A 16575-nucleotide genomic window follows, 5' to 3' on the forward strand; every position below is an offset into this window, starting at 1 on the left:
TTTTGCTACAGAAATACATGAGGCCCTTATCAAGCAGATTCTTTTTCCAATTAAATATATAGTTTTGCTTGTTATGTGTCTGTTGGTGCTAGTAGTGCTTGTGAGGAACTCCAGCAGAACTTGCAGTAAACCTGCCTGAAATCAGGAGAATGTAATTATTCTTTTTCACTTGGTTTCTGTTTCCTTTCAAGTCTCTACCCATTTGGTTTTTTTCCTGCATTAAAGACTAATGGGTTACAAATTTCAGTTTAGGAGAGGAAGGCTGTATGTGAGGGACGGGAACAGATGAAGCACAGAAGTGTTGCTTCCTCCTATAGCACTTGTCACAACTCAAGAAATTCACTGAACAAAAAATGCTGAGGCTTGGAAGTTACTTCTGGTTTTAAACTTAGCAGAGAAATAAGAAGTGTGTTTAAAAATGTCGCGTGAGAGATCAGTGTGAGGGTGTCTAGTTGTGTGGTGGGTGGGAGCTCCACTGAGGATGCAGCAAGGCAAGAAGTCCTGATGGAGCTGGGACTGTGGGCATCGCTTCCAGAGTGGCATGTGAGTAGGTAGCACTGAAAGGACTGTTCTTCTCCGCATGGACCAATGGGCATTATCGTATCCCAGGCTTCACCTGAAATACTCCACAAAATTTTCAGTGGAAGTGCCTAGGCTTCCGCAGTATATTTCTGGAAGCGAAAGGGCATTTTCCCTAACTAATTTTGATGCTTTGAAGTTCTGCTTTACAGTATGCTCATGGCTGACATATTCTTGTCAGGATTCAACACAGATATAACTCTACTCAAGTAACATCCTCAGAAGCAAACCTACATGTTGCCTGAGAGCAGGTCTACATAAACCAGCTGGGAAAAGTGGTGTTATTTGCTATCATCTCCTTGATGCCACTGCTGGAACTGTTATTACTCCTCAGTACAATGTCCTAGATCATCAAAGAGGGACCACTCCTTCAGAGCCATAAGGCCATTATTCAAGGAATTATATAGGACTTTTTTAACATGTTGTAGTGTGAATCACTGTCATCTTACCTGGCCCCTCCTGAAAGGGGAGCAAAATGGAAGGGGGAATATTTAGCTGATTATCTGCTTGGATCTGGAAAAAGCAGGGAGGTTGATCTTTTGGTTGATTATTCACTGGTTTAAACATTACCCAGGTCTTTCCTCTGTTCAGCTGCCTGCCTTCCTTATTGTTTCCTCACCAGGATTAACAGATAAGAAGATGGAGTGCTCAGTGAAAAGTGAGAGGTTTTGTTAGTGGATCTGCTCATCTATCAAAGTCCAGACTGCAGCCTTTTGTAAATTGACTCTGCTACTTTTCTTCTTTCATAAATTACTTTAAAAAATAGAGACAAAAGGCTGCCAACTGTGTTAGTTCCTGGAAAAATCCTTCTTCTGTTTAATGTACAACTCTTGAGAGACATTTAAAAGTGAGATGCAGCCATGTGTGAATGCCTGCATATATACTGGAGTGCCATATCACACGCTGAAGAATTTCAACATCCCACATGGTGACTTCGCAGAGTCTGTTTTCTCCAAGAGAAGCCTGTTTCAGGTTTGGGGCCAGCCCTTCAGAGGCAAAGCCCTTCACTCGCCTGCACTGACTGCGTCATCTAGGGTGATGTTGGTACCCAAATCAACTGTCTCTTCCCAGTCGTTTCAGCTTGGTTGGCACAGGAGACTTGCAAGTGTGCTGCCATGTCTACAGCCCTTTCTTTATATCTGTGGTTTGTGGACTTTGCTATAAAGGCCAAGATTATGAATTCCTTTCCATATTTATCTATTGCCATTTCCTAGGTCTTAAGAACTCTGCGGAAAAGTCACTCATTCTCCTGTTTCTAACCACACATGTATCTTTGCAGAGTCCTGTTGCAATGGACAGTTGCGTGAGACATGCTCGTGGTTATGGCACTTGAGGTATGGGTTTGTTGCCATAATTCGGATCATTTAGAAAGCGTGATGGCAGGGAATTCAGCTAGTAGTTCACATGGCAAACCCAGAGGCAGCTGTTGGTCAGAGCATGGCAATCTGGGGGTTCATTCCTAAAAAAACCACACTGCCTGCATGTTCAAGTGAACCACTCTAACCTCCAAAATATGACTCAGACTTGTAATATCATTTTACAAGAGTGTGTTTTCCCCTCTGCCTTCCCCCTATTAAGTCACTGCTGCTGTCAAAGCATCCACAGGGAGATCAGAATACTGAATATCTCATCTCTTATTCCTAAACAAATGGTGATTCACATCTTTAAAAATGACTTATTTTTGTTGGCAATTTGAGGTTTTAAGCTCAAGTCACCGTTTCTGTTTTGCTTTTCTCTGCCAAAGGAGTTCTTTCATACCTGATATTTTCCTATTATGAATCTTCATTCACTGTCGTGGCATCACCTCTTAATCTTTCATCTTAACATAGTAAGTGTGTTTAACTGCTCTGAAAATAGTCCTTTAAGTGAGTGTTATGACCCCTCTGTGCCTTTTCCATTCGCTGCTGGGCATTAACACGGTGCCTGCCTCTGTGATACAAGGCTGAGAACCTCTGAAGAGGGTGGGTGCGTAAAGAAACAAAAGGCTGAGCCAAAAGCATTTTAAATTCTTGATTTCTAATGGCATGTGGAGTGTAGGAAACTGCTAACTATAGGGAAGCAGTGTCTGGCAGGACAGGTCCTAGGACAGCAGTTTGGCCCTTACTGTGCTGTGCATGAGAGCAGTGCCCTCATTTGAGATACTGATACACATTAACTTAGAAATTTTTCAAAATTGAGGGATGGGAGCAGAGCCTGAACCAAGACATAGCGTCTGAACAGCAGGTTGTGTCCTCATGGGCACCAGCTTTGCCCTAGGACTTCAGGCCTTTTTCCCAAGCAGCAGTGAAAGGACCTTGCCAAGTTTGCTTTTCTGTCACCGATGGAGGCACAGCTCCTTTCAGCTGTGGAAAGGAGGCAGAATTTGGACTCAGGCTTGACTTTGTTCTGGTTTGGGACTGCAGAGTAAAAGGGATAAAATAGGCAAAAGGATATCAAATATTGAAGGTGGCCAAATGAGTGGGAGGGAGTCAGTAAAAAGCAGAAGACAGGAAAATTCAAGATAGCACTTTTTATGTTTTTCCTTACAGGTTAATAATTTGAGTGTTCCCTCAATTTTGCTTTCATTAGAAACCAGTGTTTGTGAGAACAAAATAAATTTAATCTGCAGTAGGCATACAAGGCAAGACCGGCATTCAAACTGAGGAGCTGGCAACTGTTTGACACCGAACTCTTGCAGACTTGTGAACAGTTCATAAACAGGCTGAGATTTTCCTCTTCACAAAGTAGTTTTGTCCTGCGAAGCTGGTCCGCGCGCTGGGAGTCAGGTCTCTGCAGCCACGGCTGCCCCGGCTCCTCGCTGCTGAGCTTCCCTCTGCCATCGCTGGGCGAGATTGGTCCCCTCAATCACCCGGTGCCATTTCACCCCGCTGCCGCTGAGCAGCGACGTCTGCCTGGGACGAATTTTGTCACAAATCTTGATTGTATTTTATGCTCCAGTGAGTTCTGTTTACAAGGGCAAAAACCTCTTCTCTTGGCACTTTACACCAGACAACCTTCCCTTGCACAAATGGGTTTTCCAACAGGAATAAACAGATACAAAGCCAAAGTTGTTTTCTATGCAAAAGTCCCTGGAATGCAAGTAAATACATTTATTTTTTTTTTCCTCGCTATTTGACCAGCCCGGGGTGACAGACTAGGAGAACTGAAAGTGTTTGTCAGACAGTTTTGCAGAATATTTCCTTTCACTAAGCATTGGAAAAAAAATGTAAAGGTGTGAGTGGGGAATTCATCTGTGTTACCAATGAGGAAGATTCAGAGTTGTTTTTTTTTTAGTTGTCATGAAGTTTGCAAAGTTGCTTATGTCGGCTTTGGTTTCATTGTCAGACGACTTAGTTCCAGTTGAGCTCTTCCATTTAAGCTGTTAAACAAATGAAAAGCAAAATTGTCACTTTTAAATAGAGTCCGCACATAATCACATTTTGAAATGGTCCTCCGTGGTAGCAGCAGAAGTTGTGTGCATTATAATATTGAATTTTAAATAATATATTGCACAAAATAGCTTCCAATTTGATTTGGGGGGATATATTTTCATGAATTATTGAGTATTTGATTATTGTAGAAAGCCTTTGCTGTTATGCACTGAAACTGTCACTCTCCCAGGCCTATGATATATGAGTTTGGTTATCAATATTTAAAGTTACGGTCAGCCCGTGTGCATGGCTGCTGATACTGGAGACACGGACTAATCAGTAGTAATGTATATGTGCCTCCTGTCTCTTGTTTGCCAGGCAGAGCTGGAGCAAATTGAGTGTAGAAGATTCCCAAGTGATTTGTGGACTGGTTTGTCATTCTGAGCAGAAGCCCCTTTGACACCGCTGCATAGAAATAAGGTGAAGAAAAGTTTGCTCGGCTTTCAAGAGAGGAGGTGTGCGAAGCCCAGCCGGCAGCAGATACCAGGCTTCCTTTTCTTCTGCGGTGATAAGGGCCAGACTGAGTAGCAGTTTACAGATATGAGTATTTAATGTAAAAAAAAAAAAAAAAAGAAATAAAAAAAAAATTGGCAACTATCGAGGGAGTCTGTGATGACTGGGAGTAAAAATTTATTGGCACCTACCAAAATGTTCTGATTTGTTGCATATGAGCCCGAGCCTCTTGGAGGATTGTTAACCTTGGAGACTCGGGTGCGGTAGGATGTGGACTTTTTTTATTCTTCAAAAACCCCATATCTTTATATGGAGAAGCAGCCTGTGTACACAGGGGTTTCATTTTAAGTAACGTGCCTGCATGCAGTGTGCTGTGAGAGGCTGATTCTGGTAGAAATACTCGCAACGCACTTTTAAAGCATTAAGCAAAGCAAATATTATGCAGCAACGAAGAAGTTAATCATCTGTTGCTTAAAATGCAGGAAAGCAAAGCCCAGTGCTGAGTGACCTCTGTTGCTTGTTCTAGATGGTGTGGAAACGAAGATGATTGCACACAGGCTAATTAGGGCAGGCCCAAACTAACAGAATCCGGTGGGACTGCTGCAGGATAAATTTGCACCCAGAAATTTGCGGTGTTGCGCTGTGATTGCAGATAGGAGAGAACCAAAATAAAAGAAGCACTGTGGCAGCTAATATGCTGACTTGTACTTGTCTAATTGAGGCTGGATGTGCCAGTGGGTAACAACAAAGCAGGCTACAAATACTGTGCTAACCGTCACTCCGTGGAATCCCTTTGGGAATGGAGGAGCGCTCTGGTTTGGCTACCTGCTTTGCAAACTGGGTATTTATCTTTAATTCAGTGATTTGGCTGAGATCAGAGGCCAGAGGAGAACCTGTAGCTCCTGTATAAGACTGGCTCAGAGTTTTATTTTCAAAAGGGAAGATAGAGGTAGGAGGAAGGAGAAGAGCTGCTACACTACTGTTTAAAAAGGTGAAAAGAGCAATACAACTTTATTTCTTAAAGCAGGAGGCAACTCTTCAGGTATGGAACAGAGGAAGCCAAAGAAGACCCCTGACTTGTCCTTGTATTGCTCATGTATTTAGTAGGTGTGTATTAATCATAATCAGCTGTGTACTGCAGCACACAAAACCACCCGTCCCAAGGCCTGTGTGTCCTTGACAAGCTGTTAAATATAGCCTAATCAAAAAGGCAGGCTCCAATAATTACTGGAGAAGTTGCACCTTGGCAGCTGCTGGAAGGTAGCAAAGATGTCACAAACGACATCAAAATCACAATTGCCACTTTTCTTCCCTGGAGCCTTTATGAATGTCATCTCTCACTCCCCAAGTCTGTGCACAGGGAGAAAGGGAAGATCTCAAAGAAGGTTCTGCATTTGTGGACAAGCAGGGAACCGGGACAGCATGGCAGCAGCAGTGTGGTCCGGTGGGTAGTGATGATGGCTCAGAAGGGTAAATAGTCATTATTATGCCTCCATTTTCCCCTTCTCTTCTTTCCCTTTTGTGAGTCTCTTCACTCCCAGCTCCTCCCTTGGAGAAGGGAATGTCCATTGGTAGAGCTGTAAAAGCTTTATCCTTTCTGCTGACTCCGTGCCTTTCCCCAGAGAGGTGTTCCCGCTCACCACTGTTTGCAGTGAAGTTCACAAAAGTTAAACATGATGCAGATTGGGAGGTTTTAATGAATCAGAAAAGCTTGGTGTGGACAGGGGAGGGTTTCTCAGGACATGCTGTGCTGTGTATGCTTCTCTACAAGCTGCACACCTCCTCCCTAGTCCAGATCATTCACTCGCCTCCCCCTCCTTACTCGTAGAAGATGGATTTATTCTGTGACTGGGGTCAGTACTGCTGCCTTTTATTTGGTCAATTTGCATAAGCCTGCAGTAAGTGAAGAAGCTGACAGGGAGGTGTTCCTTTCAGTTGCTCTCACTCATAATTCAGCTCATAGCTGTGCTTGGCCTTTGTGGATGGCAGATTTCCAGCTGATGTACTGTAATAACATGCACACAGGTTTCATATTTAAAAATTCACAGAAGCCGAATAATTACAGCATCCTGCCTAGCGGTGTGTTTGGTGACATGTCCTGAAGAGCCTTGCTGCCCTGAGATGTTTTAGAGACCAGGGAAGGGCAAAGATGCTGTGGGCCTTTGTTTCCTATTAACTTTGTGGACTCGGAAGAGGCAAGGTTGTGTCCCCAGGTGACTAGCACAGGCACAATAAAACCTAGCATTTCTCAGTTTCCTTCCTCCTATCCCTTATCTTCACAAAGGTTTTAAATAAGACCACCTGCATTTATAACCTGCTGCAGTTTTGGCATGGCTTCATCAATAATATATTTCTACCTACTTTCCTGACTTTGGGGAAATGTGAGATTTGCCTCTTGAATACTTGGGATTGGACTCATCTCTGATTCCTAGACAAGTTCTGGGACAGCTTTTATCTTTACTTCATTACAAGGGTTGTCACTCGTGCCTGAAAAGTGACAAAGCCATCCCTTTCCCTTTAGCTATGGCTGGCCTCTGCTGTCAGAGTTTGCCCTGAGCAAAGCAGCAGCTTATGTTAGGGGATGCTTTTCTCCTATATTGCTTTAAATATTTTTAAGGAAAGTCTTCCTCCAGTGCTGCAGTTTCCTGGGTTGTGCTGGGACTACCGAGGTTGGTAAAGTTTCAAGAACATCCGAGCAGAATCTTAGTCCTAAAGTCATGTGTAAGGACAACTTAGAGCTCCAAGAGCATCTAGGGACTCCCTTGGCGCTCCTAATTAGAAACAGCCAGGTTAAAAGGGCATCCCTTGATGTATTTAGGAAGAAGGCTTCATAAAGTCTTATCAGAAGCATAAATCCACTAAGAATTTGAATACATACACATACTGTCCAGTAATGTGCTGATGCTGCTAGATATTATGCTTTGTCTTGGAATATGGGAGAACTTGGGCAGTGACTTTCTGCAAATAATGTCTTCTGGTATTGTTCTAATAGCTCATGTGCATTCAGCTTAGTCCTGTATCTATAAATATTTTAGCCCTGCTACTCTTACCTAGGTTCATTAAGCACTTAAAGGCTCATAACTGACGCAGCAGAGATGGAAACAGACCCCCATGCTCTGCAGAGCACTAGAACTTCTGTGCTGTGCAACAGCATTTATAAAATGTTTTCCCTGGGTGTGGAGATGGCAGTGGTTGAGGAGTGTTTGGAACATCTTAACTCTATTTCTGTATTTTAGTAGATCTTGCTTTAGTGAACAATTTCTTGCCTTAAGAGGATTTTCTGCTGTTCCTTTTCTCTTGACTTATCTGACATATGCGCAACCTTAACTACAGCTTAACAAAGGCTTTTGGGCTATCTGGCTGGGTACCCAGCTCTGTTCTTTTTCTGCACATGATAGCTCTATAGAGATTTAAACATAGAAGTATCAGACATGTTTTAATGCTCAAGGACCATTTCCTAGCAATTAAGGGAGAGAACTGAAGGCATGAGACTTTTCCTACAGGCTGTTAACCACAGCTGCCCTTTGGCTATTTGGGAAGCAGGTTGAGGTTGATGCTATTGCTATTTTAACACAGCTGCAAAGGACAGATGTGGTGAAACAATTAGAATAAATACTTGTATCTCCTAAAATATTTTTTCTTGTTTCATGTGTGGAAGTGTGGAGCAATGTTCTCTTCCATAGGCCGAAGCATAGATGTTATCACGGACCCATCCTGGTGGAAGAATTTCCTAGGATGGTCTGGAGGATGAGGCTGTTGCTGGAGAAGTCATTCTGGTTAGTAGCTCACTGGTGATGGTTCTAATGAATGGAAAAAAAGACCTCTGGGGACAAAATACAGCCATAAACCCTAGCTGTGCTGCAGAGATCACATGGGATCCTCTCCAGTGAAGAGTCTCCTGGGGAATCTTCTCTTCGTGCTGGATCTGCTTTCTGCCTTTGAGAGATCAGGAGCGTGCCTGATGCTTTCTCTTTGAGACGAGACAGTCTCCTGATGGCACAAAGTGAGGAGAGCTTTATTCACTGGGAAAGCGCTGACTGTGCTATCAATCAGCCCTCATACAAGCCTTGAGTTATTAATAAAAAGCCTGGTAATCTAACACCTGTTCTCAATCTTCCTTTCTGAGGGCATAAAAAGCCACAAGATCAGCCTCAGCAGTTTTGTGCATCTCCAGGACTTGTTAAATCTCTCTCACTTCCTTTAACCCACTTCCTGAAATCTTAAGCATCGATGCTTTATGCTCTGGCTTGTAAATGAAGCCTGTTATTATCATTGAGATAGTGTTTTTATGGCATAAATAATGAGCTGAAACAGGGGAAGAGGCGTTGTGTGGAATTACTGCCTGAACTGAGATGGAAATAATCAATATGTCCTCACTTACAAATCTCATCTGCATGTCGACTCCATCTCCCTGGCTGTCTCGCTACCAATTCATTGCACGGGAGGCCCAATAAAACATGCTGGTGTCATTGATCTGTTTTATTCATAGCCGAAGATAGAAATGCATCATTCAAAATTAATGGAAGGGCTTCTACTTACTGCCCAATCCAGATGGAAGTAGTCTCCAGCCCAGCATGGCTGGAAGGTAGAGGGTGGGTTTCCAGGAAGCAGCAGCGTGTTTGGCTCGGTCGTGAGATGCGTCTGCTTCAGGGTTAACCTCTGCTGTTTGGCACTTGTGTTCTGTCACCATGTTGGGCCATATCCTATGTGGCAGAGCAAAAGGAAAAAGGCTTTTTTATTAGGTTATTTCATCACATTCATCATTTCACATTGCCAAGAAGTTTGCAGTAGAACCCGTCTGCAGTTTCAGTAGTTTTGTCTGGAGACATTTGAGAAGTTAATGAAGGACGAGACAATAATGGCTTAATTGGGATGTTTGTGGTGTCCATGGGGAAGAATCGATTTGTGATGTATTGATCGTATGAAAAAAAGCATGGATGTGGAACATGGTAACAGAGAAAGTGTTTAGCAAATAGCAAAAATTGGGGGAGGCTGTCTGTTTTACGTGAACAAACAGAGAAAACCAATACTGAAAACGTTACCTAGGGAGAGACAAACTCTTATCTCTCCACGCTTGCAGCTACCTCTCTGCCTGATAGAAGGTTCTTGTTCTATTTATGTATGAACACCTGGAGAAAGTCAGTAGTCTGTTTTCCTCTATTGATAGTAAAAGCAGAACAGGAGTGTGGAAATGACCATGTGCTCTGGACAACCTAATGATGCTGGCGAAGATCCTTGCCTGGAGACCTCGGAGGAACACTTCTGTTGCTGCTACGTAAGTCTCTTGAAAAAGGAAGTATGTGTCTGATTTGAAGTTCAGGTGGATGAAAAGAACTATTTTGGATTTGTCTGCAATGGTCACTTAAAAATAGATTTAGGGAAAAGTACAATTAAAAGGAAAAGAAACTAAGCGAGTCTTCTATTCCTTACCCAGTCAAAATGACTGATAAACCTGTGATGATGCTTGTCCTCTTTAGGTTCTTTGGCAGAGTAATTGCCAATTACTTCCTGAGGGGGGGAAAAATATTCCTTAGAAAGTGGCTTTCTTTTCCTGGTGTCTCATTCATGACCTAGTTAAGGCTTGCCTATTGATCTTGGAGGTGAAAAGCAAAGGAAACAATCTATTGGATCAGCTGCCTCTGAGGGGAAGGAAGTTGGTTAGTAAGCATGGCTCTGGAAGAGTTTCTGCTCCTGTTTGCTTTGTCATCCCTTTTTCTGTCCTAAGCTCTGGTCGGTATGACTGCTGAATCCCAGGGAGTCTTTTTGTTGTGATAATCTAATATTTATACAGAGAAAACACGGTCCTGCAGTATATAAAATCTTAAACTCACCACTTTGTCCTTTGCAGCTAGTTTTGAGCTGTTGCAAATCGGAGTGTGCCCAGACATAATATTTTTACAAATGGGAAAAAAAGGAGATCAAGGAAAAATGGCTGAGGAAAAGCCAGTTGTCTCTTAATGACATGGCTGCTGGAAATCGTTCAAGTTACTCTTCCATCTGAGAGAGAACAAGACCTGAAAATGGTACGTGGGGCTGAAGATTTAAATCAGATTTACAGGACTAGGCTGGCTGCCAACAGGCTGTCAGAGAATAAAGTCTAATTGCATCTGCAAACAATGTAGCCCATCGATGAGCACCAAGGGGTCCCAAGTTCTTCACTCCCAGACTGAAGCCCAGCCTGACCTGCCACCACAGAGCTGCTCCCAGGTTCAGATTTACCGCGGCTCACTTGCAGACAAGTAAGCCAAACCCTCTGGTTTTTTGGAAAATCTGCTTTCAGACACAAATTGAGTTCAACAATCACTCAACCAGTTGTTCTTTTCTTGAATTTACTGCATCCAGTACCTACGTAGAGAATTTCGAGAGTTTCTCTCCAGCATCTGTCTTATTGGGAGTCAAAGCATTGGATTATATGGTCGATCTTTAGCTAGAATAAAGCAAGTGACGCAGCTCAGCTGGCTTCATGGGGGACTTGGTATGTGAAGCTGATAAAACACTTTGGTACCCAGACAAGTTTTTGTTTCTTAGATTTCAAAATGTTTTCTAGTTTAACCTCATCTCCTTCAAGCTCCACTGACTTTGATTTCCAATGAACTTTAAAATAAAATTGAAGTGGAAAACTAAGGGTAAGGAATAGCACTGAGGACAATTTCTCCATCTCCCTTGTCTGAGATCTTGAATACAGCAATGCAGGAGGAAGACACAGTGAAGAAGCGAAGGAAAATAACTGTTAATCGCAAAGTTTGTTCTTTCCCTGTTTTTATTTTAGTACTTGTCAGAGTAAATCAGTGCCTTTGCTAGGTCTGCTGGAAGGCAGCCCTCTTGGCTAGAGCTTGCCTCTACCGCTGCTCCCTGCAGAGTGCACAGGATCCATTAAGGAAGTGAAGGACATGTTTTGAGGGAAGCTTCATCCTTTTACATGTTTAATATTGTTGCGACTCCAATAGGAAAGCTGAATTGGAAATTTTGCTGCTTGTGTTCCTTTTTGAGCAATTTTCTCCCCCGTTCCCGTATTCAGATTGAATTAATCTGTCATCCAGAAAGCGGCTCACTACCAGCTGTGACTTCATGTATCCAGTGTGCATGCATTATGTTTTTGAGGAGTTTTAGCAGAGCTGACTTGTGGCTAGGCACCAGCTTCAGCCTACCCCAGAAGGCTGGCTCTGTATTCCAGCTTGGGGTACAGCCTACCACAGACCCGACTCTGCGCTTCAGTCCAAGACTGTTTTGTAGGAATGGTGGCTCTTGAAATAGTTAATTTTACCTTTTTTTTTTTGTTGAGGTTACAGTTAACAAAATGTAGAATTTTCATTTCAACCAATCCTGTATTTAGTTTTTACAAATTCCAAGTTTATTTAAAATATTTGGAAAAAAAAATGAAGGCTGGCAGATGATTATATAAGATGCTAGTATGATTAGGACAATTAATCCCGTGTATTTTAGCATTCCTCGTATGAACCAGTGGAAGAAATAACTTTGAAAGCAAACCTTTTTGAATCGTTTCCTGCTTTCCCCTGAGTTCATTTTCAGTATTAAGAAAACTGCCTTTTATAAATGTTTAAGCACTAGAAAACATCAGGTGGGGCTGTGCGGATATTTTAAGTATAATCCTTTGGGTTGTATTTTGCTTCCATGAAGCTATCATAACCCCTGTAAATGTCAGTGGAAATTAGGCATTTATATTAACGGAGGCTCCCCCCTCCCTCCTTCGTTCTTAAAGGTGGGATTTTTGCATTGCAGCGGTGATTCAGATGCAAGACTGAATTTCATCAGCATTTCCTCTGAAGGAGGTTTTGCTTGTTTGAGAGATCTGCTGGCAAGCAGCAATTGTTTAGAGGGGCTTTTTAGAATCTAATTTACAATGAAACAAATTCAAATAATATGCAAAAGTAAAATTAAAAAGTGTATCAATTAACATACAAAAGTAGAACTACAACACATGTTCAGCATAACAACTCCTCGGAGGGTACAGCAGCCCATGGAAGGGAAGCAATGCGAAGCACGCAAAGTGAAGGGCTCCTTGGGGGGTAAGGAATGGGAAAATAAACTCAGGGTTCCTATTAGAGAACCAAAAGCAAACAAGATTTGAGAGTGAACTTTGTGGGTGAGGGGCAAAACCAGCCTAACAGTCTTCTGAAACCATCCTGTGCCTGAAAAAAGAGCTTGCCTTTGGATTGCTTTGGGTAGGATAAACAGAATGTAGTATCAGCTGTCTGGGGTTGTTGCTAGGGATCGGTATCGTGTTAGCAAGCTGAAGATCAGAGCTGAGTGTAGATCCCATTATGCTTGGAGTTATACCTCTTCGAAGATGTAATTATTGCACTGAGCAACTAATGGACTTGAATTCTTATATATTTTTTTAAAGCCACTGTGAGAAAGGACATGTTGCAAGGGCATGTAGTGACAGGACGAGGGGCAATGGCTTTAAACAGGGCAGGGCAGGTTTAGATCAGACATTAGGAAGAAGTTCTTTACAGTGAGGGTGGTGAGACACTGGCCCAGGTTGCCCAGGGAAGTGGTGGAGGCCCCATCCCTGGAGACATCCAAGGCCAGGCTGGATGAGGCTCTGAGCAACCTGATCTAGTTGAAGATGTCCCTGCTGACTGCAGGGGGGTTGGACTAGATGGCCTTTAGAGGTCCCTTCCCACCCAACACATGCTATGATGCTATGTTACTACTGCCCCATTGTACAGAATAAGGCAAATGAAGTGACTTGCCCAGAGCACAGACTTTAACTCATCTAAGCCTGTGCATTACCATGGTGCACAAAGCAGGAATATCACATTCTTCTGCAACCCTATAAAAGCAAGATCTTTGGTTCTGAATATATTCCCTCAGAAAACATGGTGACATGGTGGTGTTGGCTATGACCTGTGCTCTAAAGCACAGAGATAAGATCTACTTGACGTAGCCCTGGGGCTATAGAAGGCACTCTGGAAAGGAGGGAGGACTTTGGGTGATGTGGAAATGTGGGAGTCCTGTGGAAGTGTTCCCATGGTGGTGTGAATTCAGCTGTCTGCACCACCTTATTCCAGAACGAACTGAATCCACCTCGGGGGTGGTTCATCCAATTAGTAAAGAAGCAGCTGCTGAATTCAGAAGGATTACAAGCATGGGAGCACAGGATGTTTGGCTTCCCAAAGTCTGGGGGGGAAGGAGAAGGGGGGAGAATTTCTCCGTTGCGTAGCCAAGCCCCAAAGGGAGTGTATCAGTGCTTGTCTGAATGCTAAGCATGTGAATAAGCACTTTTCTGAATCAAAGCTTAAATCATTAACGTAGGTAAGGATTGCGTCCGTATTTTTAATCTCTACACAATAGATTAATACATTCACATGTTCTCTCCATTTTCAGCAGATTTTTGTTGGGTGTTTTGGTATTGGAGTATAGTTGCTAGGGATCTTGAAATGCCTGGAGTGTCAGTAATGATGTCACTATGGAATATATATATATAACTTAACGTTTAAGCAAGTGATAATTAAAAATTACACCGTGTTTATATTTCCTGCAGACCCCACAGACTGTCCTGTTGTCAGGTCTCAGAACAAGGGTGAGATGGGTCAGTGTTTAGGAGAGGGTCCCAAAGGGGACTGCAGGCAAGGGAGGGGGAAGTAGATGTTTTGTGGTTTTGTTTTTTTGGTTTGGTTTTTTTTTCCGCCCTTGGGGTAGTACTTACTGTGTGACTGCATGGTAGGGGTTAACATGTCCTTGCAGGTGAGATGCTGACTGGTGTAAGGTGGTTTTGAGTCTGCTCTGTGGCTGTGGGGTCCAAGCCAGGGCTTGGGGAGCTCCAGTGACTCATGCACAGCAGGTTGTGATAGCCGTCTTGGGAGCCAGGAGAGCAAGGGCTGTCTGTGACAAGCAACTTCAATAGAAAACTCTCTTTGCATTCATCACTGCTCAGCCCTGTTTCTTCTCTGCCTTGACAAACCCTATGTTGACCACTTTGGACGATTAATGATCCAATACACTTTTTTTAAGGCTGCAAGAGCATCATACTCAATGTCAGATTTCAGCCTGGGCCATTTGTTTTATTCATTTCTCCCACTTCTACTAATATTTCAACTCAAATCACTCTTTCCTTTTCCCTTCTGCTGTATGCTGTGTATCGTGGCTGGTGCAGAAATGGGGTTCCTGTTTTATTCACAGGTGCCTGCAATTCACTGAATGACTGAAGTGGTCCTTATATAAAAGGTTTGCAGTGGGCTTTAGGATCTGTCTGCTCGAGAAGCACTATCTATAATGTGTTGTTATTAATATTGCTCATCATGCTGAAATAGTTACCTTTTCCAGATGAATCATCACTGGCATAGCATTATTCAGTGTATTGAAACTACCAGAAAATAGTGTTTTTTCTAGGAGTAATATTCCCTCAGCACATTAGTTAGTAAATGTCACACACAAATTGCTCATGATTTCCCTTAGATCAAAGGAATATTTCATAACAGGTGTAATGTGATTTTTTTTTTTTTTTTGCCTTCAAAAGAGAATGTGAGAGTCAGCATGAGATACATCCTATGGAAGGAGCTATCTAGGATAAATCAGATTATTTTGAGGGATGTATAAAAGGAAGGACAGTTACTATTTGAGATCATGCGTGTTGTCCATGGTCTTGAAAGATAAAATATTCTGCTCTGGCGTATAGAACTTGAAGGGCAGGCTGAATGCAGTGACTGCAGGTGTTCTTGCTAGCAACTCGGGAAAACTTTCTGCTTCATACCCAGTCACACACACCAACATGGAACCGATTATGCTCTTGCCTTTTTCTTTCCCTTTTCTTCCTCCCTTCTACCCCATCAAGCAGTGCTAAATTGCTTGCCACACTATATTGTGGGGTGCAGCTGGAATGGGAGGATAAAAAAAGAATTTTGTGGTTTTAGTAATGGGAGTGGAGCTGGGTACTGCGGTGTCAAATGGTCTTTAAAGCTGAGGATTTGTGAGATGGTTCTAGCCTCCACGTTTCCACGTAAGATCCTGGAATACTTCAACAGAAGGGTAGGAAAGAAAGAACAACATGGTGTCTGGGTCAAGCTACCAGACATTTGGACTTGTAGCAAGGCTAGATACTCCCATGAATAAAGAAAAGGTTCAGCAGTGCATTTCATAGGCTGAAAAAAGAGATGTAAAATTTCTGTTGGTGAGACAACCTGGCCCAGGACCCAGCAGGAGGACACGTCCACCTCGAGCTGGATTTTTTGATATTTGCTCTGGATGAGGATCTTGGCATCTCAGAAGTTTGGGGTTTTCGCTGCCAAGAAGCGTGAAGCCAGGTTAGAGCATCCGCAGTCCAGCATGGCAGTTTGTGTCCTTACGAACAAACAGCAGTGAAAATAGGTAATCTGATCATCGTCTGGGTTTCACAGGTGGAGAAATGCAAATCCTCAAATTAAGACTTATTCAAGGTTGCATGGTGAATGCATGGCAGGGTGGAACGGAGCCAGCAGCTTCTGCGACCCGGATCAGCTCCCTCCTCCCATGGCAAAAATCTTCTTCCCACACAGGTCTTGAAGTTATTAGCAGCTGTTTCCAAACTGAAAGCTGCTTTCTGAAATTGGAGCATAAAAATAATCTTTTACTCAAGCCTGACACAACCCTCCGCAGATAGAGGGGAGCGGAGAATTAGGGAAAGCAAAATATTCTTTTTTTTTATTTAATCCTGTAGCAGAAATACATCCTTCTTAAAACCATACAACAAACAGAAAGCCTGTGCTGCTATAGATCTTGTTACTAAAAAGGAGTCTATCCAAGCAATCTGTCCGCCTGCCTTTCTTGCTGTGCTGGTACTTTTCTGAAACTGTCGAGTCTGCATTTTTATTCCTCCTCACACTCTATATCCAGAGTAAATGATGCCAGACTCTATCAGCTATCTGGACATCTTTCCCATACTATTTTCAGTCTTGGCTGGGGAGGGGGAGAGGAGGGGGAAGTTTTCTGCTTCAGTTTAAACACTATGAAACAAAACAATTCCCCACAAGAAAGCAGTAGAGGTCAGCTGAATTTTGCATACCTCTGATGGAGGAAGCATAACTTGACTGTCACTGAGATTGCGTATTGTCTCTTTACGCTTATGCTTGGGTCATTTACCAGCCTAAAATACAGGTAAAGCATAGAAACTTCATCCGAAAGCCTGGCAGGG

The sequence above is a fragment of the Larus michahellis genome, chromosome 15 (assembly GCF_964199755.1).
Source record: "Larus michahellis chromosome 15, bLarMic1.1, whole genome shotgun sequence".
Taxonomy (NCBI): Eukaryota; Metazoa; Chordata; class Aves; order Charadriiformes; family Laridae; genus Larus; species Larus michahellis.